General features: G+C 42.3%; 1 protein-coding gene across 6 annotated transcripts in view; it reads right to left on the bottom strand.

The window, feature by feature from the left end:
• Window positions 1-14,112: 14,112 nt before the first annotated feature.
• The window catches only part of ZFHX4 (zinc finger homeobox 4), a 181,484-nt gene continuing 181,278 nt past the window's right edge, over window positions 14,113-14,318 (bottom strand). For all 6 annotated transcript variants that reach the window (XM_056522183.1, XM_056522180.1, XM_056522179.1 and 3 more), the window contains exon 10: window positions 14,113-14,318. This exon is cut by the window's right edge and continues 4,771 nt beyond it. The gene's annotated coding sequence lies outside the window, so the exon portion shown is untranslated.

The following is a 14,318-nucleotide window of genomic DNA, read 5'->3' as shown; positions in this document are numbered from 1 at the left end:
CAAAATATCTCCAGCCATGAAGAAGTGAGTGATGCTGGAGTATACATACATGCATGCGTTTAATATATATATATATATATATATATATATATATATATATATATATATATATATATATAGTGAAGATAGATAAGAGGGCACATATCAAAAATGATGGATGCTGCCTAATAGAGAATAATAATGTCACTTCTCAGTATGAATTCTATTGATTGTGTTTCATCATTGTAGCTATGATGATTTTTAAAGAATAAATAAGAAGGGATATGAAGATTGCTGTGTGTGATGTAAATGTATCCATTTCTATGAAAGAAAAGTGGAAATTAGAAATCGGCGTTAAGTCCTGAGATCTTGTATTTTTTTAAGGTTGGCTGAATACCTTGCGGTTTATATAGTTTTTGTATTATTCAACGCCTTAAAGGGGTACTCCAGGGAACTAAACCCATAGCCCATCCTTTCCCTCTGACCAAGCTATGTATTTGTCTAAATATCTTTCATTAGCTATATAGAGCAGTTTTTCAGCTGTAACTTACATGCAGGGAGTGGGAGAAATATGTAAATCTCAAATCCACCTTGTCTCCTCAGTAAGAGCTAGTCCCCTCCATTCAAGACAACACCACATGATTTCTGTCTGGTCTAGAGCTCTGGCTGTACAGCCACACCTCCCCTCCCCCTCATCTCCCTGTGTGCCGTGAGAGAAGCTCAGTAAAGATTCTCAGTCTCCTCAGCCCTGCCATTTGTCTACATAGATCTAATCACTGACTGCTGCCATCCAAAGTACAGTATGATTTATTGCTGGGGGAAAGGATAGTTTAAAAGAAAATACATAAAGTGTGTGAGGCTGACTGTTTACAACACAGCATGCACACAGATAGTGAAAGTGAAAGCAATTGGCTGTCAGCCATTATTGAGAGCTGCACTGACTTCTGGGAGTTGTAGTCTGTGCTGCAAACAAGGGGAAAAAAAGTATTTAGGAGACATCAGGGGCCAAAGGAGCTTCCAAAACCACATGGATAACTACAGTAGATACAGAACAGGTATTGTGGGGGCTTTGGGGCATTTTTATTTCTCTTAACTTCCCTGGAGTACCCCTTTAAGGACACAGCAGATTTTGGCCTTGAGGAGACTTGAGGGCAGTTTTCATTTTAGTCTTTTCCTCCTTACTTTTTAAGAGAAAACTCTTATTTTTCCATACAAAGAGACAGATGAGGGCTTGTTTTTGGGACACCAACTGTACCTTGTAATGGCACCTTTCATATCACCATAAAATGTACGATGAAAAAAAAAAAAAAAAAAAGTATATATATATATATATATATGTGTATATATATATATATATATATATATATATAGTGGGGATCAAAAGTTTGGGCACCCCAGGTAAACATTTTTCTTAATGTGCATAAAGAAGCCAAGGAAAGTTGGAAACATCTCCAAATTACAGATTAGACATTCTTATAGTATGTCAACAAACGTTAGATTTTATTTCCATCATTTACACTTTCAAAATAACAGAAAACAAAAAAAAATGGTGTCTGTAAAAGTTTGGCCACCCTGCAGAATTTATAGCATGCACTGCCCCCTTTGCAAAGCTGAGACCTGCCATTGTCATGGATTGTTCTCAATCATCAACTGAGAAGACCAGGTGATGACAATCTCAAAGGTTTTAAATGCCCAGACTCATCTGACCTTGCCCCAACAATCAGCACCATGGGTTCTTCTAAGCAGTTGTCTAGAAATCTGAAACTGAAAAGAATTGATGCTCACAAAGCTGGAGAAGGCTATAAGAAGATAGCAAAATGTTTTCAGATGTCAATATCCTCTGTTCGGAATGTAATTTAGAACTGGCAGTGATCAGGAACAGTGGAAGTTAAAGCAAGATCTGGAAGACCAAGAAAAATATCAGACAGAACAGCTTGCAGGATTGTGAGAAAAACAATTCAAAACCCACGTTTGACTGCACAATCCCTCCAGAAAGATCTGACAGACACTGGAGTTGTGGTACACTATTCAACTATAAAGAGATACTTGTACAAAGATGGTCTTCATGGAAAAGTCATCAGAAGAAAATCTCTTCTACGTCCTCACCACAAAAATCAGTGTTTGAACTTTGCAAATGAACATATAGACAAGCCTGATGCATTTCTGTGGACCGATGAGGTTAAATTTGAACTTTTTGCAAAGGAGCAAAGGTATGTTTGGAGAAGAAGGGGGACAGAATTTAATGAAAAATAAGCATTGGGGTGGATCAATCATGCTTTGGGGTCGTATTGGAGCCAGTGGCACAGAGAACATCTCACGAGTAGAAGGAAAAATGGATTCAATAAAATTTCAGCAAATTTTGGATGCTAACTTGATGCCATCTGTGAAAAAGCTGAAGTAAAAGAGAGGATGGCTTCTACAAATGGATAATGATCCTAAACTCACCTCGAAATCCACGGGGGATTACATCAAGAGGCGTAAACTGAAGGTTTTGCCATAGCCGTCACAATCTCCTGACCTCAACATAATTGAAAATTTATGGATAGACCTTAAAAGAGCAGTGCGTGACAGACATCCCAGAAATCTCAAAGAACTGGAAGACTTTTGTAAGGAAGAATGGGCAAAGATACCTCAAACAAGAATTGAAAGACTCTTGGCTGGCTACAAAAAGCGTTAACAAGCTGTGATACTTGCCTAAGGGGGCAGTACAAGATATTAACTCTGCAGGGTGCCCAAACTTTTGAAGACACCATTTTTTTTGTTTTCTGTTATCTTGAAAGTGTAAATGATGGAAATAAAATTTACTTTTGTTGACCTATTATAAGAATGTATAATCTGTAATTTGATGCTTTTTGGAGATTTCTCCATCTTTCCTTGGCTTCTTTATGCACATTAATAAGTTTTCTTACCTGGGTTGCCCAAACTTTTGATCCTCACTGTGTGTGTGTATATATATATATATATATATATATATATATATATATATATATTTTTGGCAGGGAATTCAAAAAATGTTGTAGCTTTTGGGTAGGTTCCTTTTTATTCAGTGCACTTTATGGTAGAACTGACATATTGGGGGAGATTTATCATTCAGCCACTGTCAAATACAAAAACTTTTTGTATAGTGTACAGCTTGGCAAAATATTAACCTTTCTAATATACTTTATATGTTTTTTTTTCCCTTTTATAGAAATCATGGCTTATAAAAATCATGGCTTTGTCCAAGGTGAAGCAAATGCATTGACAAAGTCCAGTAAGTGAAGGTGGGCTAGCACTCTTCTGTGCTCTCTCCTGTCTAGGACAGAAGAGAGCACACAGAAGTCCTTTCAGACAGGAGAGAGCACAGATGAGTACTATCAGACAGGAGAGAGCACAGAGGAGTACTATCAGACAGGAGAGAGCACAGAGGAGTACTATCAGACAGGAGAGAGCACAGAGGAGTACTATCAGACAGAAGAGAGCACAGAGGAGTACTATCAGATAGGAGAGAGCACAGAGGAGTGTTATCAGACACGAGAGAGCATAGAGGAGTACTATTAGACAGGAGAGAGCACAGAGGAGTACTATCAGACAGGAGAGAGCACAGAGGAGTACTATCAGACAGAAGAGAGCACAGAGGAGTACTATCAGATAGGAGAGAGCACAGAGGGGTACTATCAGACACGAGAGAGCATAGAGGAGTACTATTAGACAGGAGGGAGCACAGAGGAGTACTATCAGACAGGAGAAAGAACAGAGGAGTACTATCAGACAGAAGAGAGCAGACAGGAGTGGTAGCTCACACTCACTTACTGGACTTTGTCAATGCCTGTGCTTCAGCTTGGACAAAGACATGATTTTACAAGTCATGATTTTGATAAAAAGGAAATAACATTTTCTTATGAAGTATTTAAGAAAGGTTAATGTTTTGCCAAGATGTACAACATACAAAAAGTTTTTCTATCTGACATTGCCCATTTAAACCCTAATTGTCTGTTTTTTCCACAACAACCAATCACAGCTCAACTTTCATATCTTAATGAACTCTTGTGAGGTGAAAGTTGAGCTGTGATTGGTTGTTATGGAAAAAAACAGACAATTAGGGTTTCAAGGTGATTGATAAATCTGGGCCATGGCTATTCTGTGGGTCAATACAACTATAATACCCATATTTGCATAGTCTTTGTATTTTTTTTACTACTGTCATTTTTATTGGTTTAAGTGGAGCTTTTGAATCTCCTTTCAGTAACTTTTTTTCTGGTACTGTATATAATGTGACCAAAATCTATTTCTATAGTTTTTTCCATTGTTTACGCCGCTCACTTTACTAATCAATGATGTTTTATATTTTAATAGTTAAGAAAATTCTGCATGTTAAGGTACCAACTACGTTTATTCATTGATTTCTTTATTTTGTTTATTTGAAAAATGTCCACCAGCTGCCATAGAAACTATTCAGCACCCTGCATTCACATTGCCGAGTTGCCGATTGGGAAGGTGACTAGTGTCACTTTTGTCATGGAACCTCTTAAACACTGCAACATTTATAAAGTCTTTAGAAGACATAAGCGTGATTGCTTGATGTCAGTCATTAACTTTGAGTGTCGGCTGCTGATCACAGCTATCACTCACCGTCTATGAAGCAAGTCTAGCTCATGCGCTCACTAAGACTTACTGCACAATGTGCCATACATGTACAACACATGTCGTCTAAGGTTTTAATGAAATAAAAAAAAAAAAAAAAATATGTTATTTAACATTATGTTTTTACAGATTATTACGTAATTCCAGGCAATAGCTGGTTGGGGGTAGAGCCACAACGCCTGAATGCACATGTTGAATGGTGCCAGAAGCCTTGGCATCATACATTGTGTAGTAGCCGTGCTATGTTGCTGCAGTTTAGCTATCACGGAAGTAAAGATAGGCTTCTGGCTCTTCAGTTCAGTGCTTGCCTCCAGGCCCTGTGGATCATTAGTTGGTTGGCCAAGGTGCCGGGCATTGATCAGCAAGGAAAAGCCCCCTAATTCTGCGACATGGCCTACTGTCTTTTTATTCTTTGTGTCTTTGATTAGACAGCTTTTCTCCTTACCTCATTCACTAGCACGCTGAATCAACTTTACAGTGTTGATCTGGGGTTCCATGGGCCGTGGCAGGAAATAATTTGAAAGGGCCACCCTCGATCTATATGGAACATGCATATGTCCACTTATTATGTAAACTTTGGTATCATTGCACACAGGACATATCATCAGTAAGATTGATTAGTTTAATTCCCAATCAACCCATCAGAAATAGACCCTTACCGACAATGAAATGGCTCCTAAAGGTGTTGTATTCTGCTGTACCTTGCTCATTATTGTTTCAGTGTCTGGGATTCTCTGGTACTCTGGTCCGTTATTCCTGAACCCACCCGACATTTTTGATGGTGCTGTCTATTGAAGGGAGTCTATCAACTAAAATTCATGATGTGAACTACAGACTTCCCCAAACTAATGATAGTAAATATTAGAGATGCACCGAATATTGTTTTTGTAAAATTGTATTATCAGAATTTTTTAGTTACTGATGTTCTTGAAGGTGACACCGGAACAAATACGGGGTGGCTATAGAAAGTACTGGCCGAGCTTGGAGCCACAGCACTGGCACTCACCATACATTGACTCCAGGACACACTATAGCTGTACACACCTATCTGATTGGTTGCTATGGGCAACTGCTCCATTTTCCCTCAGCACGTTCGGATATATCTCCCCCTTATATCTTTAATAATAAATATATAAATAAGTATGCTTAAAATGTTCTCTTCTGACCCCTATAACTTTCTTATTTTTCCCATATATGGGGTTTTATAGGGGCTGATTTTTTGCTTTGTATTTTTTATTTTGTGATCTGTATTTTATATCAGTACCATTTTTTTTATAGGGACTTTTTGGATAACAATTTTTTTCTGCTACATTAAGTGAACAAAAATCTGTAATTCTGGCCGTTGGTATTTTTTCTACATTTACGCCATTGACCGTGCAGTTTCATTAACATTATATTTTAATAGTTCGGACATTTATGCACAAGGCGTTACTAAATATGTTCATTTTTGTTAAATTTACTTTATTTGAAAAGGGGGGGGTAATTTAAACTTTTATTTAGGGGGAGAGACTTTTTTTTTACATTTATTGCCTTTATTTTTTACAAATTATTTTCACAATATTTTTTGTTCCTATAGGGCAGTGTTTTCCACAGTGTGCCTTCAGTTCTTGCAAAACTACAACTCTATATCTAGCACAGCACTGATCAGTGTTATCGGCGCTCCATTACCACAGGCTGCTAAGGCCTGCATTATTGGAGCGCCGATGACACAGGACGGACAAAGATAGGGAACCTCGGCCTGATCAGTTCTTCTGAGCTACCTCAGATTGTTTGCGGCATTTTAGATGCCGCGATCAACTTTGATCACGGCGTCTAAAGGGTTAATGCCGGCGGACATCACATGGGTCAGTGATGAGGAGCATTAGCCAGTATCAAGCGAGCTCAGCTCCTGAGCTTGCTTCATACGCTTGCAGCATGGCTGCGCTGTATACAAACGGCAGTCAGCTTTTTAAGAGTTAAGTCACCTCCTCCCAGCGCTCGGCACTGCTTGGAGGAGTCACAGTGGAGGGGGGCTGCACCAAGCTGCACAAGACCTGGGGAAGAGGGGGGAGCTGGACCGCACCAGGTGGGGGGCTTCCTTGACTGCACCGCATGAGATCGGGGGGGGGGGGGAGATGGTGCGGGTGTAGCGCCGGTGTGAGGTGCTGGTGTGCAGTTCTGCACCTCACACCGGGGAGAGTATAAGTTGAGGGCCACACCCCTATTTTATGCCATGCCCACGGAATTTATCGTCTGAGGAGGCAGATAAGGGGCATTTTCAGCAGCCAAAATTTCAGTGCATCCCTAGTAAATATAAATCTGACCATTATTGCCCTACCTGTCCCTGGGAACACTTGTAAATTCAACTTTGCTCAGTGACCACAAATGTCCAAGCGGTAAGGCCACGCTTCTCAAGTGCTGCAGCTACAATATGGTTTGTCCAGTAGAGTCTTTAACACTTTCTCCTACATATAAGGCACAGATGGGTGGTACCTAATGCACAATACAATTGCTCTTATGCGATCTACAGTGTTGGATTTCTGAGAGGAATGCTTCTATTGTAAACCTGCCGAGCCTTCTAGATTTGGGGCTAAGTGGAACCTGGTGACTTCTGTCTTCCCACAACCCTGTGAGTTATATATTGTTTATTGTTATACTACTAATTCATAATGGGCCAAATCATTCCGAAGACCATGTCTCTGTGCTGTATTGGTTTATCTTTGTCATGACATGAATAAAGCTAGTAATTAAGTTAGAAAATATTAAGCTGCCAGTTAACATGGTTACATGTTATAGAAAAATTATATTATAACTAGGGCTGGGCGGTATAACGGTTCATACCGGATACCGTTGTTTTTTTTTTCTCCGACGGTATGAATTTTGCCCCATACCGCTATACCGGTGGGGCCCCTCCCCCCACCCATGAATGAATTAAAGAGCCCACGGCTCCGCTCTGTCAGGGGAGAGCAGGATGAGACTCCTCATCCCCGCTCCCCCTGCAGTTTCAGGCTGGCTCCTCTCTGCAATCAGAGCGCAGAAACTGCATCTCCTGGCTCTTATGTTTCCCGGAGCCCTGAGCCAGCTCCCTGCTCCAGTCCACCTCTCCCCTCAATTCACCTACTTCAGGGAGTGTTCATAGCAAGCGCCCGCTCCCCTTGGTCCTGCAGCGTAAGGCAGAGCATTGCGCCGCATTTCTTCTAGTTCCAGCGCCCGCTCCTGAGGCCCCTAGTGCACGCCGCAGGACCTAGGGGAGCGAGCGCTTCAGGGGTGGACAGACCGCCTGTGAGGGGGCCTGCTGATCTTTGAAAGAGCGGCGGGCCCCCTCACACAACGCACGTGAGCTGCGCCGCTGCTGCTCACTGTTCTAAAGTGGCTGTGGCGCATAATAGCGCAGTGGGCACTTTAGATATAAATTTCAAATTCCCTCCTGGAGGAAGCGTCACGCTGAACGCTTCCGCCAGAGAGGATCCTGTGTCCGGGCGGGAAGCACCCACGTTACTGCACTGATGACAGGGGCACTTCCCAGCATCAGCACACAGGTGAGGAGGAGGGGGGGGGTTAATGGAAGCAGAGGGGGTAATGGAATAAGGGGCAGGATAGGATAAATGAAAAGGTGCAGGGGGGTTAATGGGTGCAGGGGGGTAATGGAAGCAGGGGGGTTAATGGAATGAGGGACAGGATGGGGTTAATGAGTGTAGGGGGGTTAATGGGTGCAGGGGGGTGAATTGAAAGAGGGGCAGGATGGGGTGAATGGAAAGATTTTCTCTGCCCTGACTCCTCATCCCCTGTAGTGCAGAGCTGTGATAGGCAGCAGTGGGGGAGTATACAGTACAACGCTGTTTCCCCAACCAGTGTGCCTCCAGCTGTTGCAAAACTACAGCTCCCAGCATGCCCAGACATCCGCAGGCTGTCCAGGCATGCTGGGAGTTGTAGTTTTGCTACAGCTGGAGGCACACTGGTTGGGGAAACCCTGATGTTCTGACACTTTAACAAGCCCCCCTCCAAATACTGTTAAATACCGTGATACCGCCATAATTTAAAAAAATACCGTGATACACATTTTTGGTCATACCGCCCAGCTTTAATTATAACTAGTCTGCACTATACATGTTATAAAAAAAATTATATTATAACTAGCCTGCACTATTTTGGTCTATACAAATAGTGGCTAGCTACCCTTTTTGGGGTTTCCAAAATAATTCCTACCTGCTGAGTTATTTCTTTGGCCACAGCTACAAAGCCAAACCTCATTGAGATCTCGAAACCAGTGAGTGCCCAGAACTAGCAATACTTATGGCACTCATTATCTGTCAAGACTAACGTTACATATGCACATACAGTAGTTTAGGCCAAATAATAATACAAACATAGAGGGGGAGAATTATCAAAACCTGTGCAGAGGAAAAGTTGACCAGTTGCCAATAGCATCCAATCAGATTGCTTCTTCCATTTTTCAGAGTCATCTTTATAAATAAAAAAAAAGCGTTCTGATTGGTTGCTATTGGCAACTGGTCATCTTTTCTTCCTGTGAGGTTTTGATAAATCTCCCCCATAGTATAAGCTACCCAGACTGTCTATTTCTAACAAAAGAGTGCAACCTCATAGTATACAAATGGACCAGCCACATCATATATGGGATAATGTACCACTCTAAGGAGCTTTGTGTTCATATAAAAGCTCAAAATAGGAGCAGGATTGAGTTTATAAATTTGTGGTCGTCAATGTATTACACTTAATGTTATGAAGCTCAGCTGCTGCAGAACTAATTTTTGAAAAGCTGTGGGAAACCTACTGTCCACAATTTATTTATGGGTATGAAGCACCTTAATATTTTTTATAGTTATAGTTTATATACAAGTTCTGTAGTAGTTGCAAGACAAAACTATGCAATCATAGTGCGACTACTTAAGAACCTCTTTTAAAGGAAAATAACTCTTTCTGTCAATCAGTGAGTAGATGGCACAGCAGACTGAATTCTCTGCCCTGTTTTATTGAAGTCATTGTAAGGGTTCATTCACATCTTGTCTTCTGTCTTAATTCAGTCTATGGTAGAAAATCATTTCAGATGACTTCAAAGGGTATTCCCATCTCAGCATTTAGAAGTGTCTGATAAATGCAGGTCCAACCTCAGGGACTTACACCTATCGTGAGATCGAGGACCTCTTGGCCCCCTCTTTGTATTGTTCTGTTAATACAACCTCTCTTCAAGTCAATAGGAGATACTCATAATGCTTAAAGGTTTACTCCGACCCTAAAACATCTTATCCCTTATGCAAAGGATAGGGGATAAGATGTATGATCGCGGGGTCCCGTCATGCCCCCTCCCATAGACTTGCATTGAGGGGGCGGAGCGTGACATTACACAGGGGCGGAGTTGTGACATCACAATACTCCAGCCCCGTGGTAGTCACGCTACATACTCGGAGCCTCCAGCGCTGTGGAGAGCTCACAAAGGTGGGTACGCAATGACACATTGCTGGGGTCCCCAATGGCGGGACCCCCCGCGATGGTACATTTTATACCCTATCCTTTGGATAGGGGATAAAATGTATTATGGCTGGAGTACCCCTTTAAAAAACACACGCCTGGATGTTTTTGGCTTCCCGATCACCTCCAGCTGCCATAAGCAGGCCGAGGGGGACAGGAAAGGGGGCCTTTGATTTTACGAATATTACCTGAATTTATCAGACATATGGCATATGCATATCGAAAAGGGAATACTCCTTAAGGGCTTGTTGACACAAGCAAATTTATTTGCGGTTTTCCGCGACTGTCTGCAGCAGATTTTAGGCTGCGGAATTTCTGATGCTGGAAAATCTGCCACAAGCCCCATTAAAGTAAATAGGGTCTGCGGCAGATATTCCGCAGTGGAAATTCCGCAGCCGGAAATCTGCAGTGGAAAGCCACGGAGAGCCTGCCCTCTTATAAACGCGCAGCAGGAAACCTGCAGATCAATCTGCTCGTAAGAATGAGCCCTTAGGGAAGGGTCACATGTAGCACATCCGCAGCTAAAATTCTGCTTGCGGAATATGTTACTACCCATTGAAGTCAATGGGTTCCACTTGCGGATTTTCTGTTGCGGAATTTCCGCAGTGGAAAATCTGTGAGTGGAATTTCATCTCCGGGAAACCCGCTGCGGATGTGCTATGTGAGACCCTACCCCTGAATGTTAAAGGGGTATTCTGGCTTTATACATCTTATCCCCTATCCAAAATTATAGGGAATAAGATGTATGAGCGCAGGGGTGTCACCGGTGACAGATGACAATGTATGGCATCCATCACCGGCATTTGTAATCTATAGGCTATTATGGAATCCATTTAACAGATAGATCATGAGGTATATTAAAGGGAATCTGACAGCAGCATCACCTGCACTAACATGGATATACATGTTAATAGTGTGGGTGATGCTTATTAAAATGCATTTTAAGAAAACATTTAAAGGGGTTATCCATGTTTTAATTTATTTTTAAAAGGCCACAAATTTGTGAAATAACAAAATAACTGATACTCACCTCTGTGATCCAACTCTGATTCCCTATTCAGCCTCAGGTTGGCACTTTGGTCTAACGTTGGGTGAGGGGGAAGGTCATGTGAGGTCACCGGTCAATCAGTGGCCTTGGTTGTCACGATCCCTACCCCTGGGATCATGGCTCCAATCAACGAGTAGTGAGTAGGGCCGGGCGGTATACTGGTTCATACCGAATACTGAAATTTTTGTGCTGCACAATATGAATTTTTCCCCATACCGCAATACCGGTTTGGCCCCACCCCCTCGGGAATGAATGAGTTATCAGCGCTACGTTGTCCCCATCGGGGAACTAATCACATGTAACCAGCGAGTGCTGTTCTGCCCCCCCCCCCCCCAATTAATTATCAGCCCAGCGCTGCGATGTCCCCATCGGGGTAAATACTCACATATCACCCGCAAGCGCTGCCCTCCTCCACCTCCTGTTTGTTGTGGGCCGCCGGCGCTGACACTCTTCCTGGGGACGGGAACATCAGACAGCCGTCAGCCTATCACCGGCCGCAGCGATGTTCCGCCTCGGCCGGTGATGGGTTGAGCCCACTGTCATGTAAGAAGCTGGCTTCTTACAGGTCAGTGCGCTCAGCCTATCACCGGCCGAGGTGGAACATCACTGCGGCCGGTGATAGGCTGACTGCTCTCTGACGTTCCCATCCCCAGCAAGAGCGCAAGGCCGACGTAGGAACGTGCGTTAAAGTTTATTTTGTTTATCTTTTGCAGCCCAGGCATAGGGATACAGCAGTATAGAGTGTCAGCATCGGCGGGCCGCAACAAACAGGAGGACGAGGAGGGCAGCGCTTGCGGGTGGTATGTGAGTATTTACCCCGATGGGGACAGCGCAGCGCTGGGCTGATAATAAAAAAATTTTTTTTGGGGGGAAATACCATTATATACCGTGGAACCACCATAAGTTACAAAAATACCATGATACACATATTTGGTCATACCGCCAAGCCCTAGTAGTGAGTTGTGGTGTATGAAGCTTGACCACCGAGGCTACTGGTGGCTGCGAAGCCCGCTGTTAAAGACTGGAACAATGAATGGAGGCTGAATGGGAGATCAGCATGGGATCAGTTGGTTTGTTATTTTAATGCATTTAGGGCCCTTGAATTTAATTTAAAAAAAACATGGATAACCCTTTAAACTCTGCTGTATTTTCTGCGAACATGTATCTGATAAGATATTTGTATTAACTATAGGCCTTTTGTCACCATTTTATGAATTGTGTATGTTTTTGTTCAAATACTGTGTCAGAAATATTGTCTTATACCCAATTTCTGTAGCTTTAAGGGAAGAGGAAAGGAAATAAGTGTGTGATTGCGGGGATCCAGCCACTGGGACCCCCTCCTGAATGGACTCTGGCTCTCTAAGCCGAGCACATGCTGGGGATGGCACATGCTCAATTAATTCTCTGTGGGACTGCCAAAGAGACCCAAGTGTTGTACTCAGGCATCTCCAGTGCTCCCCTAAAAATGAATGGAGTGTGTGCTGTCCCCAGCACGGGCTCTGCTCAAAGAGCCAGGGCCCGTTCAGGAGATCACAGGGCGTTCCAGCAGTTGAACCCCCGCAATCAGACACTTATTTCCTATCCTGTGGATAGGAGATTAGTTCACTGCTCAACCCCTTAAATTCTTAATAGAAATAAGCAAATCGTAAAAAAAATTGATTCTCTAAAATGTGAACTACTTTGTCTCACTATAATTCATGATTGTGACCATCTCATCTACTGTTTGTAGACAAAAGATTTTCTTTGATCACCAAAATGGAAGTGCTATGGTGGGTTGAGTGCTGGGCTGATAATAAATTTGGGGGGGGGGGGGGAGGAGGAGGAGAAAATACCGTTATATACCGTGTAACCGCCAAAAGTTACAAAAATACAGTGATACACACATTTGGTCATACTGCCCAGCCCTAGTTGAGGTTGGTGTAACTATGTGTATTAAGGGAAAAATTTGAAAAATCTTGGCTGTACCAGGGCAGTATGTAAAGATGAGGGGCCTCCATAGCAGAAGTCAAAATTGAATTTGCTTGTTCCTATCATCACACACCACCATCTAAGGAAATGGGATGTATTTCTTGCCCTTCCTCACTTCTTCCCATCAGAAAAAGGTGGAATGACCAGCTGTCCATTACCCCTGCACTTTTGATTGCTTAAGGTGCTTAGGGTACATTCACATCAAGTTTTCAGTCTCTGGCAGACTGGGAGAAGTTTAAATCTGCCTGCTGCCTCCTGCCATACCCTTTTGATTTCAATAAGCTAAACTGAGCCAGTTAATGACTCTGGTTAGATTATTTTCCTGCATATCCAGTTTTTGGCTCGGACTAAAAAAATGCAGCAGCGGTTTTAAGTCTGGACCAAAAACCATGTACAGTCGGAAAATTACCAAATTTGACTCACTAGCTCATTCAGTTCAGCTTATTGAAATGAATGGGGTATGGCACGGGTCCAGTTGCCAGAGAATTAAATTGTGGTGGGAATTCACCCTAAGGTTAGTTCTGTGTAGGTTCTCAAAGCCTTTAGAAAGGAAGCTAAATTGGGCTGGTATACCAGATTATCATTTAGGGGGCCCAGACTCTGACACAGTTGATTGGGAAGACAACCAAAGTTTAGGCTACTTTGGAGCCAACAACTTTCCTCTAGGGTCTGTCTTTATGGGTTGACAAATAATATACTTCACTTTACTGCTGATGTGTATTATCTATGCAGTAATAACAAAGGATATGCAATAATGGCAATTGAATGAACACTTAAGAGGGGGATTTCTTAGAGTGATTTCCTTTGGTGGACCCAAGGAACCTTGGTTTGATACTAAAAGGTACTCAGGACTAACCTGTTAGGCTCCCTCTTTTCATGGACCCAATAGGAGCTGCATATGCTACCTCTATGGTATGTCAGCCCTCGACAGGTGTATTTAGCAAAGTAGCCAGAAGAAATAAAAAAAAAAGAGAAAACCCGTCTTGTATTGCATGGCATAATACCACAAATGAAATACTGTATGAAATAAATTAAGCAATATTTATTGGCATGTTCATAAGCAAAACAATGCATTTGAAAGCTTTTCTTCACAAAGGCAAAGGGTAAAGGGAATCTAAAATGCAACTTCATTTTCCTCTAAATTTAATTTTTTTATGAAAACAGTTTCAAAATACACTTGCAATATCTTTAGTGTCTAAAAAGACAGTATATATGTTTCTACCGCTCGTATGGT

The sequence above is a fragment of the Hyla sarda genome, chromosome 5 (genome assembly GCF_029499605.1).
Source record: "Hyla sarda isolate aHylSar1 chromosome 5, aHylSar1.hap1, whole genome shotgun sequence".
Lineage (NCBI taxonomy): Eukaryota > Metazoa > Chordata > Amphibia > Anura > Hylidae > Hyla > Hyla sarda.
The sequence above is the reverse complement of the archived record's forward strand: the minus strand, read 5'-3'. Positions and strand labels throughout refer to the sequence as shown.